This window comes from Amblyomma mixtum, chromosome 10 (genome assembly GCF_055824585.1).
Source record: "Amblyomma mixtum isolate Tamu chromosome 10, ASM5582458v1, whole genome shotgun sequence".
NCBI classification, from domain to species: domain Eukaryota; kingdom Metazoa; phylum Arthropoda; class Arachnida; order Ixodida; family Ixodidae; genus Amblyomma; species Amblyomma mixtum.
In genome coordinates, this window is record NC_143021.1 from 61,339,063 (window position 1) to 61,354,370 (window position 15,308).

Genomic DNA, 15,308 nt, shown 5'->3' on the forward strand with positions numbered 1-15,308 from the left:
GCAGCAGTAGGCAGTGGTGGCAGAAGTAAAAACAAAAATCGGCAAGTCAACAGCAAAAAGTAAAAACACACTGGCAGCGGATTTGCAGCAGAGGGGATAAAAAGAAAAGCGACAACTGCTCGCAATGTGCCAAAAACAATACTACCAACCTGTAAAAAGGTAGAAACAGACGAGGAATCAGGCCACGTCCCTCCGTCGCTGCCACCGCTGCCAGAAATGAAATGTTCCGCGGCACGACACCAGTCGAAAAGTTCGCTTTCAGGTGATTCCGTCGATAACACCAAGGGGCGGTGGATTTCGGTGCAGTCGTACGGATAAACTTGATACGCCTATCGGTGCGTCAGGCTGAAGACCGCAAAAGGTAGCAGAAATCCAGGCTGGAGGCTACGCAGGGCCGAAGAAAATCAGCGGCTGGTGTAAACTGTAAAAAGGTAGAAACAGACGAGGAATCAGGCCACGTCCCTCCGTCGCTGCCACCGCTGCCAGAAAATGCTTGGGAAGAGTAGTCGGCCATGCTTACTTTGCATGCGCCTTACACTGATGATTCACTTTGCGAAGCACGGCGACCTTATGCTCCTGTGTTCCCTCTCATATTGCTTCCAGCAGTTTTAGCAGTTCTAGTAGTGCTTCTAGCAAATAAATAATTTTTCTGGTATAAATCCTACTACATCCCGCAGCACCTTTATCTGCATCGCACTGTGCAGGCTTTCTGGCACTTCCCGCATCTTCTCCACAAGAAATGCCCCAAAGTGATCAAGGGCATCTGGCTTCTTCTGTAGTATTTCGCCTAGCATATCGATTTCTTTGTCTATTTATCTGTTTTGCTTTTTTTTGCGTGGACCTGCGCTGGGCGTTTCAGGTGCAGGCTCAACTGTGGCATTTGGGGCTGGAGCTGAGCTTTGCCTAGGACTGGACGGCGAGGCATACCCATTGGAGTACATCTGCTCAAAAAGTTGCTCAGCACTTTCTTGTGCCGTGTCGTCACAGTTGTATTGGGGCAGGGACACAATATACGCAGGTTCCGCAGGGTTGTGCGGCAGTGCCTTCACGTTGCCCGAGGTCCTACAGTAAGGTAAAAGATAAGAAAGTACCTCTAGTTTCAATCAGGGAAATGAATGAAGCCCTTGAAAGTTTAAATGCACTTGAAGACAATGGCCTGCTCAAATTATTTAAAACGCAGCAAATACAAATAATTCGCAACAATAATTTTCAACATGGCAGAAAAGAAATGTCATTGGGCCTTGGTTTTCTTGTTCTGTGAAAAAAAATTTTGTAAATCGTGGAGGACTGCCGAAACCGCACATGGTTTGGTTTATGGGGGTTTAAGTGTCCCAAAGTGAAGGCCTCCTGAAATTTCGACCACCTGGGGTTTTAATGTGCGTGCACTGACGTCACTCAGTACACGGGCCTCTAGCATTTCGCCTCCATCGAAATGCGACCGCCGCGGCCGCGATCTAACCCGTGTCTCTTTCGGGTCAGCAGCCAAGCGCCATAACCACTGAGCCACCGCGGCGGCGCGAAACTGCACTTGACAGCATACCTTTAAGTGAAATGCAATAATAACCTCCAAATGGATGGAAAAAACAGCGCGAAAAGGACGGAAGACATTTTTTCCACCCAAAATGAACGTATACCAACTCGCCCAACTTTCCATTCTACTCCAAATGGACTTACGGTCTACTGCGAATTGTGTCCCGCAGGAAGAGCAGCCTTTCGTAGAAAGGCCAGGTTGACGTCTCTTCAATTTCTTCCGCTCCAGCATCGCTTTTGCTCGCCTGCATGCGCCCTTTGAACACCCTCCGGAATGTGTCGCGCAGATTTTTCCATCTGCTTTTTACATCAGGAACTGCGTAGGAATGAAAATCGCAGTAAATTGGCTATCAGGTGAAAGCCTGTATCGAAATAAATCATGCATTTGGCATGCAAATCTGCTGCCCGGCGGAGCGCATATTCTAGCGAACGATTACGATCGCTCGACGTTACACAGCTTGCCACGTCCTAAAACACAGCACTTGCCAAAAGCCGCACTCGGCGTACGGTCAGCATTTCGTATAGTCGATGGCACCAACTGAATTCTTTGTTTACAAAACCACTCACCTGTTGCACCGACGGCTGCGGCTACTCGGCGCCACGCCGCTTCTGACACGTTGCGCGCTTTGTAGTTTTTTTGTTGTAGGTCCCAAAGAACCCGCTCGCACTCCACGGCGTCGATGAGCGTCTCGTTGAAGACTTGGGCTTGAGCGTGTGCGATGTTAGTGCGAAGAACCTTGCCAACGCAAAATGCGGGACTTTCGAGAAAGCGCGCGAAATTACCGGCAGTGACGTACGCTGCCGGATTAGCTGCTATTGGCTAATCGCGTACGCAACTTCCGGGCGACGAGCGAAATTTTCTGTGAGTGCAGATCCGAGCGACACGACAAGCGACACGGGCATTTCGCTTCGCGCGACGGCGTCGCTAGTCGCTTGCCGCTGTCGCGTTCGCGTGAGTTTTCGCGTACATATGACAGAAAAAGAGTGACTCGCGATAATGTTCGCTGCGCGGAAGTTCGACTACTACGTCGAAGGAGTAGCTTCCGTGATTGAGACTGATCACATGGCACTCACGTAGCTGAGGCGCCTAGGCGAACCGGGCGGACGCTCAGCGCGATGGTCGCTACTCTCCAGCGTTACGACTTCACCGTGCGTTACACACTGCAAACCGAAAAACTCCCAAAAAGGAGTAAATGGCTCATCACGTAGCGCACTCCCGAAAAGAGGTTTTAGATACTCCTCAGAATAGGAGTATATCGTCTACTCCTCTGTTTGAAGGGGTACTTTCGGAGTGCTGGAAGGAGTGAAGTGTTACCGCTCTCTAGACGGGAGTTTATTCAGGAGTAAATTTGCGATCACAAAGGAGTTGGCATGGCAATTAACAGAAGTATTATATACTCCTTTGCAGCTACTTTTATAGTACATTTCAGGAGTACGTGCCTGTTCATTTTAAGTAGTTTTGACAGGAAATTTTTTTAGCAGTTTCCCATACTATAAGGTAACATTCATGATGCCCATACGAGTTTATTATTTCACTTGATGAGGAAGCCCATTTGAAATAAAGTATTCCTATGGAGGGCTCATTTTAAAGCCTTCCCAGGATAAATGCGTCGATGAAATTGCAGTGATTTATTTCAAAAAATATTTTATTGTGTACAAAACATTTGAACCAAGTGTTCGGCAGCTTGCTTTCGATGGTTACAGAGAACCAATGTCTTGGCCCCTGTAGAAAAGAAGAAGAGTGCCTTATCCCGAGCTGTCTTTGGGTACAGAGTTGAAATATCCCAAGGAATAAAAATAGAGATGCCACACTTGAAAGCAAGGAAGGAACCTTGAAATGCCTTGCTGTCAACATACGGGCATGTCATGCTATCGCTGGTTAAAAGGCACGACGTCAAAGAAGGCTCCTTCTGAAAGGAAGATTAGAAAAAAAAGTACATCAGAGGAATTACACCTCTAAGCTTGAAGTATGATGTGCTTCAAGTGCAGAAGTCAAGTTCCCAAAGCAGTTCAGAGTGCACTTTTCAATAAAGTAGGTGTTGTTGGTGTTTAAACGTTTCTCTTCAGAAAAGATTAGCTAGTAGAACATAGTAGGTGATCAACTAGCTATAATACATATCTGTACCCTGTCGCATGACAGCGGCTAAACGCGTTTTTCAGGGAATCAAAAATTCCAGAGAGCCGCTTTCGCAAAATGTTAAGGCAATACGGCGAATGGGAAGCAGCGTAGATGGGGAACATTTTTCCAGTAAAGAATAAAACTAAAAAAATAAAATGGTCTTACTGAGGCACTTGCGCATTCGCGCTGCCTTTGTCTGCGTTCCGGCACTGCAAGAAACATTGCGATATAATTTTCTTTTTCACTTGTCAGAAGGTTCCCCGTACGTTCCAGGCACCATATCAGGACCAATTATTGAAATCAGAACATGCAAACAAAAGACTGCATGTGAGCTTCCACTGCGTGTATGCAAAGCGCTATTTCCTTGATGGGAGAACCCGCACCCGTGCATTTTGAGGGCGTCGTCATTCTGTGTACAGGTCAAAGGCAGGGTAAGGGTTACTAACGTAGCAGGCACTGTTAGGAATAGAAAACTACCACCAGACCCACCCCTCCGCCGCCACCTGTCTTCTGTTATGCTTTGCCCTCACATTCGTTGCCAGGATTCAAAAGAAAACATTCTACACAGGTCTATCTGGCTGGGAAAGGAATTTAAGTAGGAAAGAACGCCAACCAAAAAAAAAGCGAAAAAAAAAACACGACGGAACCTTCTTGGTTCTTACCAGGTGTGACTGCGAGCGAGTCACAACTTGCGTTTTTTAAGTCTTCGATTAGTCATCCGCCGGGTCGCTGCTCGTAGACAGTTGATGCAAGAGGGGGGTAGGGTTTCTAGGGAGAGTATAACATTTTCTTGCGTCTGCTGAATGCGCCGTGACTCAAGTAAGAGCGTCCTGCGCGGGCGCGGCTCAGTGTCCAGCACAAGAGTTCCCTTGAAGTCAGTCTTGTTAACCCGCGCTTCGTTCCTTATTCATTTGTTTGACATCCGCTTTGTGCTGCTTCAATTTTTCGGGGAAGTGCTTGGTTTCGCCAATGTACTACGTCCAGCTCGAGCAGGGGATCTTGTATTCTAGCGTATGCTTTATTTTTTTTCTTTCGCTACCTTCACGGGATCAGCAGTCTGAACTGGAACGCTTGCCTCCACGAGTTTCACATAATGGAATGTGTTCGGAAACTGCACGCGAAGAGGAAACTTCTTTTCACATTTTTCAAATGCGAAGAGCTTACAAGATACCACATTTTGGAACTAGACGCCTAACGATCCAGAAAGGCAACGCTCAGTATGGTTGCCACCTCATGTCCGCTGCCGACAATCGCTGCTACGGTAAGACGCCACCAACTCGGAAAATGTAACAATTTAGGCAATCTGCTTGAGCGCTAAGTCTTCGCCATGTGCATGTGCTGTGCTATGACTGAAAAGAATAAAATCGCTTGCATTCTTTGCATAACAAGGCCCTCTTAAAACACAGGAAAGGAAGCAACACATTAGGGCAGGCAATGTTTTGTTCTCAGCACTGTTCGTAACAACGTGACAAAAATTTCCGGACCCCAAGGCTGTGCATTTTCACCTGCTCATTGCCTGTACAGCTTTTCCATATTCATGGGGCGTGACCGCATGGAGAAAATTTGGTCCCTAGAAGAATTGACCCTACATCCAGTCGTACATATTGACGTAAACAGCCCCGACTGCAGTGCCACACTCTTTTTCAGCCGCATGCAACAACAAATTTCTAGATGCTTACTTAATGACCTCTGTGTGAGCTGGCTCCTCCGGACGACGATGAAGCCTTTCGTCTCCGTGCACCCGGGGTTCACAGCAAGCCTTCGCACACTGAAAAGGGAGCGGCGTTAAGTGCATGCGCGTCTGTGGCATCAAAGGAGAGTTTAATACTGCTTACCGCTATACACGACGATGATAATCCGGTCTTTTGTATTCTTGCTGTAATACAGCGAAAGAACGAGGGGCCGTCGGTGTCCAGAAAACTGATGCGTCACACACACACACCGCCATGTCGGCGCGGCGAAACGGCAGCAGCCAACACTTGTATGCTGCGTAGACAATGAACGACCAGCCGCTGCTTGTGCCCATATTGCTGGCTTGAGTGAGACGTTCATTGCAGCATCTTGCTGCTAAGGTCGATGATGTCCAGTCGCTTATGTCCCGACAAGCGCGCGAAAAGGAGCGGGCGGCAAGCTGGCGGCTGCGGGCAGGTCGACGCGTCACACACCGCCATGTTGGTTCGACTGAGCTAGGCTGGCTAAGCCTCTCGCGGACTGCCGTCGTAGGCGATGCAACACCAAGCGTTCTCCGAACACACTGCAGACTTCACAGGCACTGTCTGTGCAGAGCACACTGCTGCGCAAGGCTGCGACGATCCGGTGTCTTGTAACATGACAAACGGGCTTGAAGCAGCAGATGCGAGAAGCGAGCAGGCAGCGACGAGCGAGCAGGCGTCGTCACCTGCAAGTGCAACGAACCGGCAGCTGCCACTAGGCGGCGGGCAGACACTAAGGAGTGCATAAAGGGTCTGAAGGAGTATTGAAGCCGACATACTCCTGCTTGGAAAAGTAGTAAAATCATGTGAATACTTTATTTTACTCCTCCATTTCGTGACAGCGGTAAAAAAGGAGGATTTCCTCAATTTTACTACTTAAAGTCGATTGCGCAATTTTCAATCAGGAGTTTAAAAGCGGACACAAGCTATTTATACTCCTATTTGGGCTTATTTGAGTTTGCAGTGCAGGAGGGGCAAGAACAACGTGGTGGCGGACGCGCTTTTGCGCGCTCCTGTTGACGGCGTGGTAACACTACTACCCACTCCGCCGCACCCGACAGCCGGAGCAGCGCGATTACCGCGAAGCTCACCCAACGCCCCGAGGGAAGGGACAACCCACCTTCCCAGGGCGAAACCGTGAGCCACGTGGAAGGCATCAGTTCAGTGGTGAGCGTTTTGAGCAGAAAGGAGCGATTGGGAGGATCCATTTTGTCGAAAAGTCTTCGACGGGCTGAGGGAGCCGGGCGGCGTGTTGACGGAGACAATTTTGTCCTTTTTACCGAGAGACTTGGTCGTCGAATTTCATCGTCAGGATAACCGAGCGACGAGGAAAAAGGCCGAGCTTGAATCGACTCTTGGAGCTACAGTGGCGGATTCAGACAAAAGCGAGGAAAGGCTTAAAGAAGTACTGGAATTCCTCCTATTGGAAACAGAAAGTAGAGAGAGATGCCAGGAAGGTGCCAGTATTGTACATGAGAGTCACAGGCCCAAGCGCAGTGCCCAAGACGGCTTCAAAACCAGCGCACGGCAACCCCAGACGACGGCAAGTGCTGCGGTGCTGCATGCTAATTCCGCCAGTGCAGAAAAATGTTTCTTTTATGAATCTCAAGAGCATAAAACGGAAGACTGCCAGTCAGCCCTCCCCATCGAAGAAAAAAGAAATAGATTAGCAAAGGCAAGGCGTTGTTTTCGCTGCACAAAGTGGGGTCACCAGGCGAAAGACTGTAGACCACAGACCAGTTGCATACAGTGTAAAAAACGGCATACGTCATCAGTCTGCAATCCCAATTGGAAAGCGGGGAGCAACAATGCGACTGAAGATGGGCTATCTATCCAGGGCCTCTGCTGCCACTACAGCCAACGTCCACGCCGCAATTGGCAAAGAAGAGAAGAAAGAAGTAGCTCTGCAGACGTTCCGCACATGGGCTGTTGGAGACAGTGTGCATCGCTCCATACGCGGAGTGCTGGATGGCGGAAGTCAGCAAACCTTTATCAGAGAAGAGGTCTCACGAACGCTGAACTTGAGAGTCTTGGGAGAGAAGGACTTCCAACTGAACACATTCGGCTGCGATAGTACAGGTGTGCGAAAATGCCGCGTTGTCGAGCTTGTTCTACGGGAACAATACGATCAAAAAGAAACAAAGGTAGACGCTGTCGAAGTGCCATTTATATGCAGCGATGTTCTGCAAGTCCCTGTGGAGCACAGTTTTAGCTGACAAATTTCTGTGTACCGGCATGCCAGCAGTACCTGGCATCGGAATGCTGATTGGCTCAGACCACCTGTGGAAGTTCGTGACAGGAGAAGTTCGCCATCACAAAGAGGACGACGGGTTAACTGCGGTCAGTACCACATTAGGGTGGACATTCCAAGGTCCTTACAACGTCACTAGCGCACTCGCTTTGGTAACCAACGTGTATGTGCTGAGAATTGGGATCGAAGCCGCGGACGAAACGACTCTTCGAAAATTATGAGAATTGGACGCCATTGGAATTAACGACAAGCCAGATAATCAAACATATGAACCTTCCGTCCTAAATATTGAGGGGAAAAGTGACCGATACGAGGTTGCTCTGCCATGGAAAGACGAAAGCGTCGAGCTGGCGAATAACAGAAACATGGCAGTGCACCGACTAAGCAGCTTGACAAAACGACTTATTCGCAACAAAAAAATGATGGAAGAGTACGACTCCGCAGTTAGAGGCTACATGGAAGGAGGGTATGCGGAAAGAGTTCCTAAGGGTGCGAAGACCAGCCACGTCTACTATATGCCGCACCAACCAGTTATCAGAACCGAGTCGACCACTACCAAAATTGCGCGTACTGTTTGACGCCTCATCGCACGCGCCCGGCAAGCAGTCACTTAATGACCAATTAGAAAAAGGACCCAAGCTGATCAGCCATTTGGTGCGCATTTTACTGCGATTCTGTCTGCAGGATGTTGCACTTGTTACCGATATAGAGAACGCATTTCTGCAAATCAGCGTCCGACCGGAGAACAGAGATGCGCTTAGATTTCATTGGTATAGCAGCCCACCTATTACTCAGGAACCTTTGCCCAACGTAGAAGAATGGAGAATGTGTAGAGCACCATTTGGAACTACAGCAAGTCCCTACCTTCTCACAGCCACACTTCTTCATCACTTCGAAAAGGAAAAGGTTGTTTTGAGAGAAACGGCTAGCTTAATGAAAGACTCCTTCTAAGTAGACGACTTAGTAACTGGTGCGAAATCAGACGACGAGGCTATGGAAATAGCAACACAAGCAGCAGACGTACTAAAAAACGCAGGAATGCGCCTGCGAAAATGGACGTCAGACTCTGCCGCAGTGCGAAGGGTACTGCGCAGTGGGGACGGCGCCGCCTCAGACGGGACACAAAAGGTCCTTGGTCTGCATTGGATGCCCACAAATGACCGCACGACAATATCCCTCACAAGTGTGCTAACTAACAGTGAGCACGGTGAGCAAGACGAAACGAGCGGTGTTACGGGCGTCATGGAGAGTGTTTGACCTTTTGAGTCTTGTGTCTCCGTTTGTCGTACGAGCAAAGATACTATTTCAGAGGGTGCGGGGAAAATGGTTAGGTTGGGATGAGCCATTACTCTGTGATGTGGAAGCTGAGTGAACACATTGGTGTTCAGGTCTCGTGAAGCTCAAAGAACTGCATTTCCCACGCTGCATCGGGTCGAACAATGTGATCTCTTGGCAGATGCACATCTTCAGGCTTACGGCTGATGCGGCTACCTCAGGATTCAAGGCGGCAACGGAAAATCCTCGGCCGTCAAAGCCTCTCCTTTGAAGAGCTTGCCACTGTACTGACCGATGTCGAAGTTACCATTTACTCTCGATCGCTAACGTACAGCACTAATGAACCTGCTGAGCCATCTGTTTTAACGCCGTCCCATTTGTTGACTGGCAGGAAACTCACAGCCCCCCCCCCCCCCTCCTGCTGCACACTCCACCCGTGTTCCTTCAGCCGCTGCTTCGGACATTACTCGTCGCTTTAAATACTGGAAATCTATTGTCAACTTGTTTTGGAAGCGATGGCGAAGGGAGTACTTGCTGCATCTACGGTCAGCTCACACATCGGCAGCAAGTCCGGCCAACACTCTGCAAGTGGACGACATCGTCATTGTCCAAGAATAACGGCGAGAAAACATCAAAGTATGCGTCCGTTACACCGATCACCATGAATAGTGAAGTGAAAGTGTACTTGTGTTGAAGTGAAGTGTGGGAAAAACAAAACATTGTCAAGTATACGACAAGTGACTATGCAAGTGTGGTGAATTGAAGCCAACCAAGTGTTTGTGAGTGTTCTGTGCTGTGTTCCTAAAAGTGTTTCAAGTCTACACACAGAAAATGCAAGAGCTAGAAGATAAGTCAAGAGCTCCAATCATCATAATGAAGGTTGAGTGAAAAGCAACCGTGCGACCGTGTATGTGTTTGGTGTGTGAGTGTGTGTAACGAAAACATTCACCACTGAAATGAAAAATAACTACACAGGAGAACAGCGAGTGAATAACAATCATGTGCTAGCCATGTGTTATCGTAATCTTGTGAAGTAATTTAGTGATTAGGTTTGTGACCGTGTTTGACAAGGTGACAAGGAGTTCAGTGACCAGTGAAAGTGCACCAAGTGAAGTGCAGCAGTGCACGCGTGCTTTTTGTGTTCTGTGTGTCGAAGTGTTATTAAGGTCATTAAGTGGACAGTCAACGGAAGATGACAGAAGTCAAATCAAGAACTTCAAGTACCACACTAAATCCTCGTTGGGCTACATCTGGCCGTATGGGTGGAGGAAAAGCACAAAGAGGAAGAGAAGAATAGAAGGCAAGAAGCAGTCCAAGAAGTGACAAGACAGTCCGATGAAGAATCTAAACCGAAATGTAGTGAAATATCGGAATGTAAAAAAAAAAGAAATAAGAATAAAAGCCGCTTGAGGCCAGGCTCGCTCCCATCGATGGGGTTCGCTGATGATGGTATCTACTTCTCTCCTTTTCCTTCTCTCTTTTATACCCCCTTTTTCCACCTTTCCACCTTTTATTTCATTTAAAAAAAAAATTAAAATTTTGGTACTAGACCGATTTTTTTTTAAGTCTATTGGCTTCTTCATCACCCGCGATACATCAGTGGTGCAGGAGAGTCCCAACCTAGGGTCTCAATCTACTGTCTGTCTGTCTGTCTGTCTGTCTGTCCAAGACGATAATGCACCAAAACATATGGGGCGCACAGCTCACGTCGTGGAACTATTGAAAGGGCGAGATGGCCGCGTGCGTTCTTGCGAAATAAAGATGCCATCCGGAATGAGGCTACGGCGACCAGTGCAACTTTTCAACCCTCTAGAGGCTACAGTAAAATGAGTATGCTCATTTGGGGGGAGGATGTAGTGAAACCAGACGAGAAAGGTTTGGTTTGTTAGGGTTTAACGTCCCGAAGCAACTTAGGCTATGAGGGACGCCGTAGTGAAGGGCTCCGGAAATTTCGACCACCTGGGGTTCTTTAACGTGCACTGACATCGCACAGCACACGGGCCTCTAGAATTTCGCCTTCAAGAAATTCAGCCGCCGCGGCCGGGATCGAACCCGCATCTTTCGGGTCAGCAGCCGAGCGCCGTAACCACAAAGCCAGGCGCAGCTACCGTAGCATGTCTCCGTGTTTCCAGCCAAACTGCAGCATTCCGAGAAGGCGCGGAGCCGAAGTGGGGCCTCGAAGACGGAAGCAACGTATCCCGTTACAGGGAGAAACGAAAACGCGTTCCTGGAAGACTGCCCCTCAACACCACTCGACAACAGTCGCGTCCATAACTTGTAAGGCCGCGGTTCCGCCCCAGGGGGGCCCGGAGCTGAAGAGGCTTGCGCGCCGACCACAACCGGGAAAAAAGACTGCTGCCAAGCGTCGAGCCGCCGACCATGAGAGGGAAAGGGGGAAGACAGCGGCCAAGCGTCGAGTGCTCGGCCCAAGAACAAGCTCACTGTATTCCGTCCCCTTCGGATGTAATATATCTTTCAGTCCCTTATATAGTCCTGTTTTACTTTCCTAAAAGAATGTAGTTGTCTCTTCACCGTTGTTAAATAATAGCGAACCCATATAGTTTAAAGTTATCCCACAACAACTGCAATATAATCACTGTTTCGTCACTTTAATTCACTACAGTGCTGAAGCCAACCTTCTTCGAGCCTTAATGACAACGTATGGAGAAGCAGCGATTAAATTGCAGCTTTTCCATGCCTCCCGTGACCTATAACCTCTCTTTGAGGTCACAGCCATCGTTCAGCTGTTGAAACCGACACAGAAACAGCACGAGAAAGAAATTATTTATCGGTCGTGTTAGCATACCACGTGGTAATCCGTGTAAAATAATGCGTTACACCTCATTACCAAGAAAAAAACACGCACCCAAAAGTCAGGTGTCTACATTCCTTTAACTGTGGACTTTTTGTCGTAGACAAATTCTGTGCGGCGTTCCTCAATCTGGTCGGAGCTCCATTGCGACTTAAGTTGTATCCGCTATCAAAACGCGGTCACCGCGGCCCGAACCCGACCCCAAGTCCTCGGGCTAAGCATTACGCGGGTTCGATTCCGACCGTGTTTCGATGAAAGCGAAGCCCAAGGCCCCACTGTTAGTGAAGAATCCTATGTTAGTGAAATTTCGAAAACCTCCTCTACAACGTCTCTCATAGCGTGAAATGACGAGAATTTCAGCAACGGCTGGTGACCTGCAAGTAATAAGCTACAGGTAGCGTGACTTCCGATACTGCCCACGCTGGGTAGTTGCCCTGTGCGTGGAACATCGCTACTCTGTCTCACTGCTGTCCTTGGTAGCTCTCCTCAGTTTTCCTGTCACGTGAAGAAAGCACACATTTGCTCGTACCTCCACCTTGTTGAGAAAAGAGGCATCTTTAATGATCGCTCTAAACAACGACCTAGCTAAGGAAAAAGGTTCACATTTCATGTTCTTTTTTGCGAGTATGCTAACTTGCTTATCAAGGTATTGTTTGAAACTTTATTTCGCAGGTGGAAATCGGCAACGGTATTTGTGTGGAAAAAGCGGTCATCGACCGTTTGCTGGCTCACTGCCGAGGCCAACCCTTCAAGTTTACCCGCCACCTCTTGCGTAGTGTCTTCACAGTCGAAAAACTCCGTGGCAAATCACTGAATGGCAAAGGCAGCAATGCCAACAAGGACGCAGAAAAAAAAGAAGCACTTGATTCGGACCGAGCCGGAGCATTGCAAAGGAGTCTAAGAGTTTACTCTTAAATAACGAAAATATGTACTGGGGCATTACTCACCTCTTAAAGAAATCAATTGAAAGAATGTAAGCAAATGATACTCTGTAAGATTTCTTTGTACACAGAAGGCTCTCCCTTTTTGCTTTTTGTTAGTCGAGGATTAAGTGATTAAATGAAAGCACACGAAATGTTACAACTGTGAAGGACTGTGTACGGGAGGCCTAGGCATGGCCCAAAAGAACTCTCTCCACCGACTAGCACCAGAGACACTGTGCCTGGCTTCAAAATTATCGCCCTGCCCCGTCAGCGAAGGCGGTTGTGTGGAATGCGGCGGGCGCAACAGAAAGACATGCGAAGTAGCCAGAGGGCTAAAGAGGAGAGGCCGCGCGGGGAGCCCAGCGCAACCACACGCATCCCTGCGGCCCGTTTTGCAGCGCGTCCCCAACTCCCCCCCCCCCCCCCCCACCTTGACGCAGAGACAGGCACGTTTGTGCGTTTGTGTGTGCGCGCATGCACGCCTGCAGACGGCCTTGTTGCGAGGTACGGGCTGTGGACTCGGTGAAGGCTAGGATGAGTTGGGTCTCTATTAATGGAATTTAACCCAAAAGAAAAGAGGGCCCCAGGCCCTTAGAAAATAGACATGAAGGAGCTAGACACCGCAGCGGACACGGGACAGAGAAAGAAGACGACACAGGGCGGTACTTGCAACTCGTCTTCTTTCTCTGTCCCGTGTCCGCTGCGGTGTCTAGCTCCTTCATGTCTCACCAACTGGCCTACACATCTACCCTCCTAGAAAATAGAGACTGGCTCCCCGAGCAGCTGCTCTCTTCCGCTGCTGGAGGAAGACTCGCTTTATCCGTTGACGGCCGAGTTTTCGAATGCCGTGGTCGCATGACCAAGCCGCTGTTCTTGGAAGAGGGCGTCTTTGGGGATCGAATCCAGACCACCCCGAGTTCCGATGCGAGAGGAGAGAGGACAGCCGTGACCCTCATAAACATGTCAAGTTCGAGAGGGGTGCGTCTTCGGCTGAACATGAGCCCCGCGTTCGCGAAGAGGCCGGCACCCTGCGGTGCCGAGGGTAGGCCGGAACGCTCGCGGCACAAACAGTTTCCCGCAGTTCGCGGGCCCACAGGCCAGCAGTGTCTCGCAACGCAACGGCCTTACTAACGGCTCGAGGTGGCGGGGGAGGCCGGCAAGCTAGCACCAGGAGGGCTCCCAGCAGAGGAGGCGAGACGCTGGTTTATGGGGAACCGTTCCCCTCCGAGGGACACCTGATCCCCTTCGACACATCCCCAACGGGGCCGCCGGCCTTCGCGTCCTCACGGCCGCGGCTTCGTGGAAAAATCGGCGAGCGCCCTTGGTCGGCTGCATGAGCAGCGACGGCGAAAAACCGTTGGGCGAGGAGGACACCGAGGGAAAGAAGGAGAGTCCTCAGAGAGACGCGTTGGAGACAGAAGAGACAAAGGAGAACGAGCAGAGACGGGCGAAGTGAACGGAAGCAGATCGCGCTGGTCTGTAGTCGGCGAGGCCAGACCTGAGGGCATCCGCAGCAAACTGACCGCCAGCCGAGACGCCCAAGAAGCCTGACGCCACAACCCGTCATAGTACCGCCAGCCGAGACGCCCAAGAAGCCTGACGCCACAACCCGTCATATATAGTCACCGAAACGTGGGACCGCCACCAGGCTGAGCGCCACCCCGCCAGAGCAGCCGAGAGCGAGGCACCTGTTGGCCGGACTGCACCGACGCCTAATAGAAGACAGCGGTGAGCGGAACCCCAGTTTCACCTTCAGGCAGAGAAGGAATAAACAAGGTTGACTCAGAGGCGTTCTGTGCTGGCTCAATTCTCCTCGCTTCAGCAGAACCCGTAGATAGCAACAAATATTGTGTTGCATTGTGAGTGACCCCCGACAGGCGGGAACGTCACACAACCTGCAGCATATCGAGCTGTATTTAGTGATAACCGGAACTTCAGAAAATCTCTACTGTGGAGCATACAGTACGAAGACAATTAATTCTTCTTTAATTCTGGGAGGCTCGGAAAATTCTTCAGGGAAGGATCCATATCGATTCACAAAAAGTACACACAATTCGTTTTAGAAAGATTAATTACGTTGAGAAAAAAGGTTTCAAGGGGAAAACAGGACACTAAACAACGTTTTGTCCTTCTGAGATAAATTAAAATGTCATCTCTTAGGTTCCGTGATTATTACGTGCAGTGAAATGCACTGTGACCAAATTCTTAATTCATAATTTTTGTCCTGAGGAACGTACGCCTACGTTTCGAGCAGAGAATGTTCTCTTACCGTCGCCGAACGAAGACTTGATGCGGAGGTTCCAGATATATTTCTCTCCTCTATAGCGGCAGTGATCATCTTAGCGGTCCCCACAGACCGATGTGCTACACTAATGCTCTTATGAAGATGGGTCGATGCAGGTACTTAAATCCTATGTGGTTCTGCACTCGTCCTCCCCCCAGAAATTCTTAATCAAATTAGGTTTGTATGTTTCCTTTGGGTTCTTCCTAAATGGATGAAATGGTAATGACATGTAAAATGCACATTTTGCTTCTTCCACTCATTTTTTTATGATTACCTCGTTCCATAAATGTTGCTTATGTCCTTGAACCCCAATCAGAGTCCGATGCAAGCACATGATCCCTTGAAAGTGAATTCAGAGGATGTGCACGCTACAGCTGCTGTACACTTTGTTTTTCTTTTATT

The 15,308-nt window shown here is 49.2% G+C and overlaps 1 pseudogene; it reads right to left on the reverse strand.

Annotated features, from left to right (window-relative positions):
- Positions 1 to 629: 629 nt before the first annotated feature.
- On the reverse strand, positions 630 to 3,393 carry LOC149325917 (uncharacterized; annotated as a pseudogene).
- Between the last annotated feature and the right edge of the window lie 11,915 nt (positions 3,394 to 15,308).